The following is a 7,485-nucleotide window of genomic DNA, read 5'->3' as shown; positions in this document are numbered from 1 at the left end:
TTTTGGGATTCTCTCTCTCTCCCTCACTCTCTACTCCTCCTTTGTTTGTGCTTTCCCTTTCTCTCAAAATAAATAAACATTAAATATATATATATATATAGTGTGTGATTGTTATTGGCTAAAAATGATTAGGTGATCACTAGTATTCAAAGCTATATGTAGATTTTTCATTTTATTTTTTAACAAAATAATTACAGAACAACTTTTATGTAACAGAATTAATGACCATGACTAAAAAGATGAGTGATTACTTTCCACCATTTTTTTCCCTATAGCTGAAGAACTATGTGACATTCAGGAAATATTAGATCACACCTTTCTATTCTAATATAAATGTTTTTAAAATAAAGAAAAACATTTTTTTGTTGTTGTTGAAGAGGATTCTTGAACAAAAGAAAGGATTAAAATTAAACATTGTAAATCTATTTGCCACTCTTGATTTTGTCTAATACTAATGGTTAATTAAATATAAAGCAGTTCTTTTCAAGTAACCAGAACTGTTGTGATCAGAGTGTAAGTTTGTTTTCTTTGACTTATCTCTAAACTTGCTGCTATCAAGGTGTTACGAAGATATTGTAGTAATTTGAATGCTGAGGCAAGTGAATATAAATACATTGTTTTGTTGCCTTAAAGCCAACTACTTTTGAGCCTATATATCAGAACAATTTTTCCTACAACTTCTGTATGAATCAGTGGAATTCATAAAAATATTATAAATTAAAACAAGACAAACAGGATATTGAATGGATACAATCATATTAGGTATGTACTTGAAAAATATTAAAAAGCTTTTTGTCGCCTAGTATGCGAAGCTTCATTTTGGAGATCACATCAATAAATGACTGAACATCATGAATCATATTTTCCAGTCTAGCAGATGAGTGTATGATAAATCTATATCCCAGTTAGTCATCTCAGAGAGAAAGATAAATTAATGAGTTGGCCACAACCATAAGTACCACTCCAAGGCAGGAAGTCAAAACAAACATTTCACACTTGCTCCAACCTGAAAGGAAAACAATTGTCTTTTAAACATTGCATGTGTGCAGTCTACACTAATAATCCAGCAGCTGAAATTGTGTTAAGAGATTATTGTTCTTGTAGGATAATGTGAGATTTAAATAATTTTGGATAAACTGCTATAATTAATTTTGTTACAATTTCAGGTTTATTTTGGTAAACTAGAGATTAACTCCAACCATTTTGGTTGGATTTGGCTTCTTCTGAAAGTCTGAATATGAATGTTAGCACCTAGGTTTTCATATTTAGTGAAAATGCATATTGGTTGCACCTCTCTTTCCTAAGGAGGGCCTGGATACAGGAAGAAAGAAAAAGGAAATCTCAAAAAAGCAGACTGAAGTCAAAATATAGAGGACATCATGGATCATGGAAAGACTTTCGAATTCATCTTCTGCATAATAGTGAAAACAAATAAAGAGTTTATTTTTTTTTAATAGTTTATTTTTGAGATAGAGAGAGACAGAGCATGAGTGGGGGAGGGGCAGAGAGAGAAAGGGAGACACAGAATCTGAAGCAGGCTCCAGGCTCTGAGCTGTCAGCACAGAGCCCGATGCGGGGCTCGAACCAACAAACCGTGAGATCTGACCTGAGCCAAAGTCGGTCGCTTAACCGACTGAGCCACCCAGGTGTTCCACAAACAAAGAGTTTAAATGTAGAAGGATTGGGGGCGCCTGGGTGGCTCAGTCAGTTAAGCATCCGACTTCGGCTCAGGTCACGATCTCATGGTCCATGGGTTAGAGCCCCGCGTCTGGCTCTGCGCTGACAGCCAGCTCAGAGCCTGGAGCCTGCTTCAGATTCTGTGTCTCCCTCTCTCTGACCTTCCCCTGCTCATGCTGCCTCTCTCTCTCTCAAAAATAAATAAAACATTAAAAAATAAATAAATGTAGAAGGACAGATATACATTTGGAAAATTCCTTAAATATATTCATCCTCTCGATAGTAAAAAACATTGGGTTTTTGTTGTGTTGCTAAGAATTTGAGTACTTTTCCTAAATGTTTTATTTATTTCTGAGAGAGAGAGAGAGAGAGAGAGAGAGAGACAGTGTGAGCAGGGTAGGGTCAGAGAGAGAGGGAGTCACAGACTGAAACAGGCTCCAGGCTCTGAGCTGACAGTCAGCACAGAGCCCGATGCAGGGCTCGAACCGATGAACCACGAGATCATGACCTAAGCGAAAGTCGGACTCTTAACCGACTAAGCTACACAGGCGCCCCTGTCCGCTCATTCTTTAGTAGGGTGTTCTTTACCTCCGTATTTTGGAGGTTTTCCAGGCTTCTTCCTGTGATTGATTTCAAGTTTCATAGCATTGTGATCTCAAAGTGTGCATGGTATGATCTCAGTTCTTTTATATTTATTGAGAGCTGCTTCATGTCCTAGTATGTGATCTATCTTGGAGAATGTACCATGCGCACTTGAGAAGAAAGTGAATTCCATGGCCTCAGGATGTGGAGTTCTAAATATATCTGTCAAATCCATCTGGTCCAAAGTGTCATTCAAGTCCATTGTTTCTTTAGTGATTTTCTATCTAGTTGATCTATCCATTGCTGTAACTAACACAGTATTTCTATAATTTGCCTAAGGTTTTATGTTGCATTGTCAATATAAAGTTGATAATATCAGAGAAAGAACACTGGTCCAGGCACTAGGATTTTAGTGTCAGATCTGGTAGTGCTGTTTATGCTGTGTGATGCAAGGTAATAAATTTTTGAAATTCTCAGTTACCTTATCTATAAAATTAGAAATAAAAAGATAAATTTTATTTTCTGTTGAATTCATTAAGTCCAAAAGCATATATAAACTTCAAATGAAGAAATAACAGTGCATTTTAAAAAATCATAATGATGATGTTTATAATGGCAAAACTAAATTTAAAAAAATGCCTACCAATTGGGGAATTTTACATGATATGTGACATATGGTAAAATAAACATTTTTCTTATTGAATGATAAAAATGTGCACTGCATAAAAAATAAATGTTTATATGTAATAGCATGTTAAAATGTTACACAAATTGATTGTGTTGAAGACAGTTGTATAAAAAATAAGAGCTCATACACTAAGGTTCAAAGTGCCAGGTTAAATGAAAATAATGTGGTAAAAATTTGCTTTTTGTTGCTGTTGTTTACCTGTTCTATTATACTTGGTTAAATATCCAGTGCTTTTAAAAGAAATATACGGCTGATGAGTTTTTGTGATATTAATATAGCAATAAATAGAGGCTAAAGAACTTATTATCAGTTCTTAATTGAAAAAAATAAAGAGCACTTGGAGCTGAGTGCACCCTTGATTGTGGCACACAAGTAGGATAACAGTATCCCTAAGATCACAAAGCAGGTAAGAAGATGCACTTTGTGTCAGATATACTTTGGGTTCACATCTGACTTTAGTAAACCTGGGTGAATTCAGACAAGTTAGTTAACCTCCATAAAGATTGGTTACGTTATATGGAAGTGGGGCAGATAATATACAATGCCCCATTAAGTCAATTTTAACATCATACGTAAATGCGTGAGAAGTTCTATCATAATAACTAACTAGTAAATACTGACTTCTCAATAAAATCATACTACAATTTATTTAACAGAAGATAAAGGATATCTGTTCTTGGTTCTAGTGATGTAGAAACAGAAATTTATAATATGGTCATCCTCATATTAAAAATGTCATGTGTTTCATTAAGACTTAGTGGTTTTTGCTGTGATAGTTTATACAGAAGTGGCTGGCATTAAAGGAGGATCATTTAACATAATGTAACATGCAGTGTTTTTGTTTTTATTTTTTTTCTTTTGGTTTGGCTTCTCTAACTATTGCCAAGATGCATAATGTAATTAAAAAGCAAGGAAATATGTGAATATAATATTTGTGGTAGCTAGTTGCAAAGGAAGATGACAGTAACTCTAGGATTTTGAGTGATTGCTGTAGCAAAATTAGAGAACGTGAAATGATTATAAATTGCGATGAAGTGAATTTAGGAACAAGAATTATTTGATACTCAGACTACATAAAAATGTCATATAGTCATTTAATCCTAAAGTTTGTTGAAACAAGTAAATGAGAATATGGTTATAAGGTTAAGGAAGAGTGATTTAAAAATTTTTTAAGTGCATTTATTATTCTGTGGTGAAAATATTTATGGGTGCATTGTCATGGATGATTAGAAGTAAGTGAACATAAATAGGAGTGTATACCCCTCCATGACATTAAACACCAAACATCTGTTGTCCTTATACTTTATTATTTAAATAGTAAGGCAAAGAGTCATGTGTGTGTTTGCACATGTGTGTATCTTGCATGTACACATGCATGTTGGTATATGTGTGTATGTAGAATAGCCAATTTATTAGCTCCAGGAAATAAGATACCTCTTAAAGGAGAAATGAAAGGAATAGACGACATTGCAATTCAATACTTAAAAGTAATCATTCTGAAAGTATGACTATAGTGTGTGCTGCATTCACCATTCTTAGTATCAAATAAGCAGATGAGGAGGAGTAGACACATTGGAGATAATAAAGAATATGTGATAATAAAGTGTAACAAAAAAAGAAGTGTGAAAAATTTTCAACATGATCCATTTGACAAAATCAATTATTAATTTTCATAAGGAAAAAAGTCATAAAGCAGTTAGGAAAGATAAAGTATATAAATTAGGTATATTTTTTTTTCCTACGAGAAAGGACTTAATACATACTTGCTGGGATTCAAAGGAAAAAGAAAGAGAGGTTAGAGAGATATTCCTTGTTTAGGCTAATATTGCTAAATCCTTCTGTGGCTCTATAGGTGTCCCCAAATTGATAAATTACAAAAATATCTTACTTCTTATGGAGATAGAGAAAGCAGTGAACAGATCTAGGATGCTGTTACTAACACTAAGTGAGAATTAAGTGACATTTTAGGTAATTGTAAGGAGAGAAAAGGTGTTTTATTATTTTTAAATCTTTGAAAGTTGGAGCTGGAAATTCCAATTATCACTCTGTGTTTATTCTCAAAGTGTAGGGTTCTGTACTAACACACTGAGATCTAAATTGAAACATTGCTTTTATAAACCATATCCCATTCATTTATTTGGCAATACTTTATTCTCTTGGAATTCTGTTCATTAAGTATTGGCTTATAATAACTTAAATCTCCAGGTGGAGAAGATGAAAATCCAATTTATAGGAAATATTATAGTGATGGTGTTGTTAGTATTTGTTTTATGTTTTGAAAATCAAAGGTTAAGTGGTCAAATGTATGCAACATTGATTTAAGGAAGTACTAATACCAATATTGAGAATCAGAATAAACTATATGAATTTTGTCCAGAAAGTTCAGAGTACAAGTGAGGTATAGAAATATAAATATAATACATTAACTCTCCAGTCAAACTCTGAAAGTATTCTTTCCTCCCTCCCCATTCAACCTAGGGATGCCAGAATTGTCCAAAAGATTTTTACTGTTGTATATCCATTGCTTAGTATTATAGTCTCTTTAATAAATAATGTTGGAAAAACTGAGTATCCGTATGCAAAAGAATGAAATTGGATCCTTATTTTATAGTGCTCACAAAAATTAACTTGAAATGGTTTAAAGACTTAAAATAAATCCTGATACTATAAAATTCCCAGAACAAAAGATGAGGAAAAAACTACTAGATACTGGTCTTGGCAATGATTTTATTTTGGCTGTGATGCTCAATAGCACCGGCAAATATAAATAAATAAATATATGAGACTAGATCAAACTGAAAAGTTCTACATGATAAAATTAACCATCAACAAAATAAAAGGGCAACATATGGAATGGGAGAAAATACTTGTAAACTATACATGTAGTAAGGGGTTAATATCCAAAATATATAAAGAATTTATACAGTTAATCAAAAAAACCAAATAAGTTGATTTTAAAAATAGAAAAAGAGCCTGAATATATACTTTACCAAAGAAGACATACAAATGGCCAACATGTACATGAAAAAGTGCTCAACATCACTAATTATCAGAAAAATGCAAATGAAACCACAGAGATACCACCTCACACCTATTAGACTGTTATTTAGAAGACGAGATATGTTTTGGTGAGGGTGTGGAAAAAGGAGAACCCTTGTACCTTGCTGATGGAAAGATAAATTCGTACAGCCATTATAGAAAACAATATGAAAATTTTTCAGAAAATTAAAAATAAAATTACCAGGGGGGCCTGGGTGACTTAGTTGGTTAAGTGTCTGACTTTGGCTCAGATAAAGTCATGGTCTCACGGTTATGAGTTTGAACCCCATGTTGGTCTCTGTTGACAGCTCAGAGCCTGGAGCCTGCTTCAGATTCTGTGTCTCCCTCTCTCTCTGCCTCTCCCCTGCTCACACTCTATGTGCGTTTGTATCTCTCTCTCTCAAAAATAAATATACATTAAAAATAAAACAAAATAAATACAATTACCATATGATCCAGCAACCCCATTTCTGGATATATATTTGAAGGAAATAAAAATCAGTATTAAAAACAGATATCTACAACTCCCATGTTCATTGCAGCATTATTCATAATAGCCAAGATATGGAAACATTCTAAGTGTCCGTAGATAGATGAGTGGATTAGGAAAGTGTGATATTTATACATGATGGGACATTATATCGCAATAAAAAAGGAAATTGTGTTATCTTTAACATGATAGATAAACCTAGAAAACATTATGCTAAGCAAAATCAATCAGACCAAGAAAAACACTGTATAATTCCACTTATATGAAGAATCTAAAAAAAAAAAAAAAAAAAGAAAGAAAAGAAAAGGAAAAAAAAGAAAAAGGAAAAAAAAAGTTGAACTCATAGAATAGAATTCTGCTTTCCAGGGGCTAGTGCATAAGGGAAATAAGAACGTATTGGTCAAGGGTACAACTATGCAACTATAAGATAAATAAATTTGGTAGCATCTAATATATGGTGACTATAGTTAATAAGACTATATTATATGCTTGAAATTTGCTACAGGAGTAGATCATAAGCATTCTTACCACATACACTCAAAAATAACAACTCTATGAGGTGATAGCTATGTTAATTAACTCAATGGGGGGAATCCTTTTACAATGTGTGTGTGTGTGTGTGTGTGTGTATCAAATCATTTCACTGTATACTTTAAATGTATACAGTTTTATTTTTAAAATTCTTTTCTGGTTATTTACTTGAGAGAGAGAGAGACAGAATCTGAAGTGGCTCCAGGGTCTGAGATATCAGCATAGAGCCCAACGTAGGGCTCCAACTCGGGGACTGTGAGATCATGACCTGAGCTTAAGTCTGACACTTAACCAACTGAGCCACTCAGGTGCCCTGTACAAATTTATTTTTAATTATACCTCAACAGAGTTAGAAAATAAGGGTACTAAGTAAAATTTATGCAAAAAAAATGAAAGAAAAATGTAATTGTTTCCTTCTTTTCGATTTCATGTATTAGATAATTTTAAGCTGATGAGTAGTTTTTATAACATCTTACTT

This window comes from Hyaena hyaena, unplaced genomic scaffold (assembly GCF_003009895.1).
Source record: "Hyaena hyaena isolate Hyena2069 unplaced genomic scaffold, ASM300989v1 scaffold_264, whole genome shotgun sequence".
NCBI classification, from domain to species: Eukaryota; Metazoa; Chordata; class Mammalia; order Carnivora; family Hyaenidae; genus Hyaena; species Hyaena hyaena.
This window is presented reverse-complemented; position numbering follows the sequence as displayed.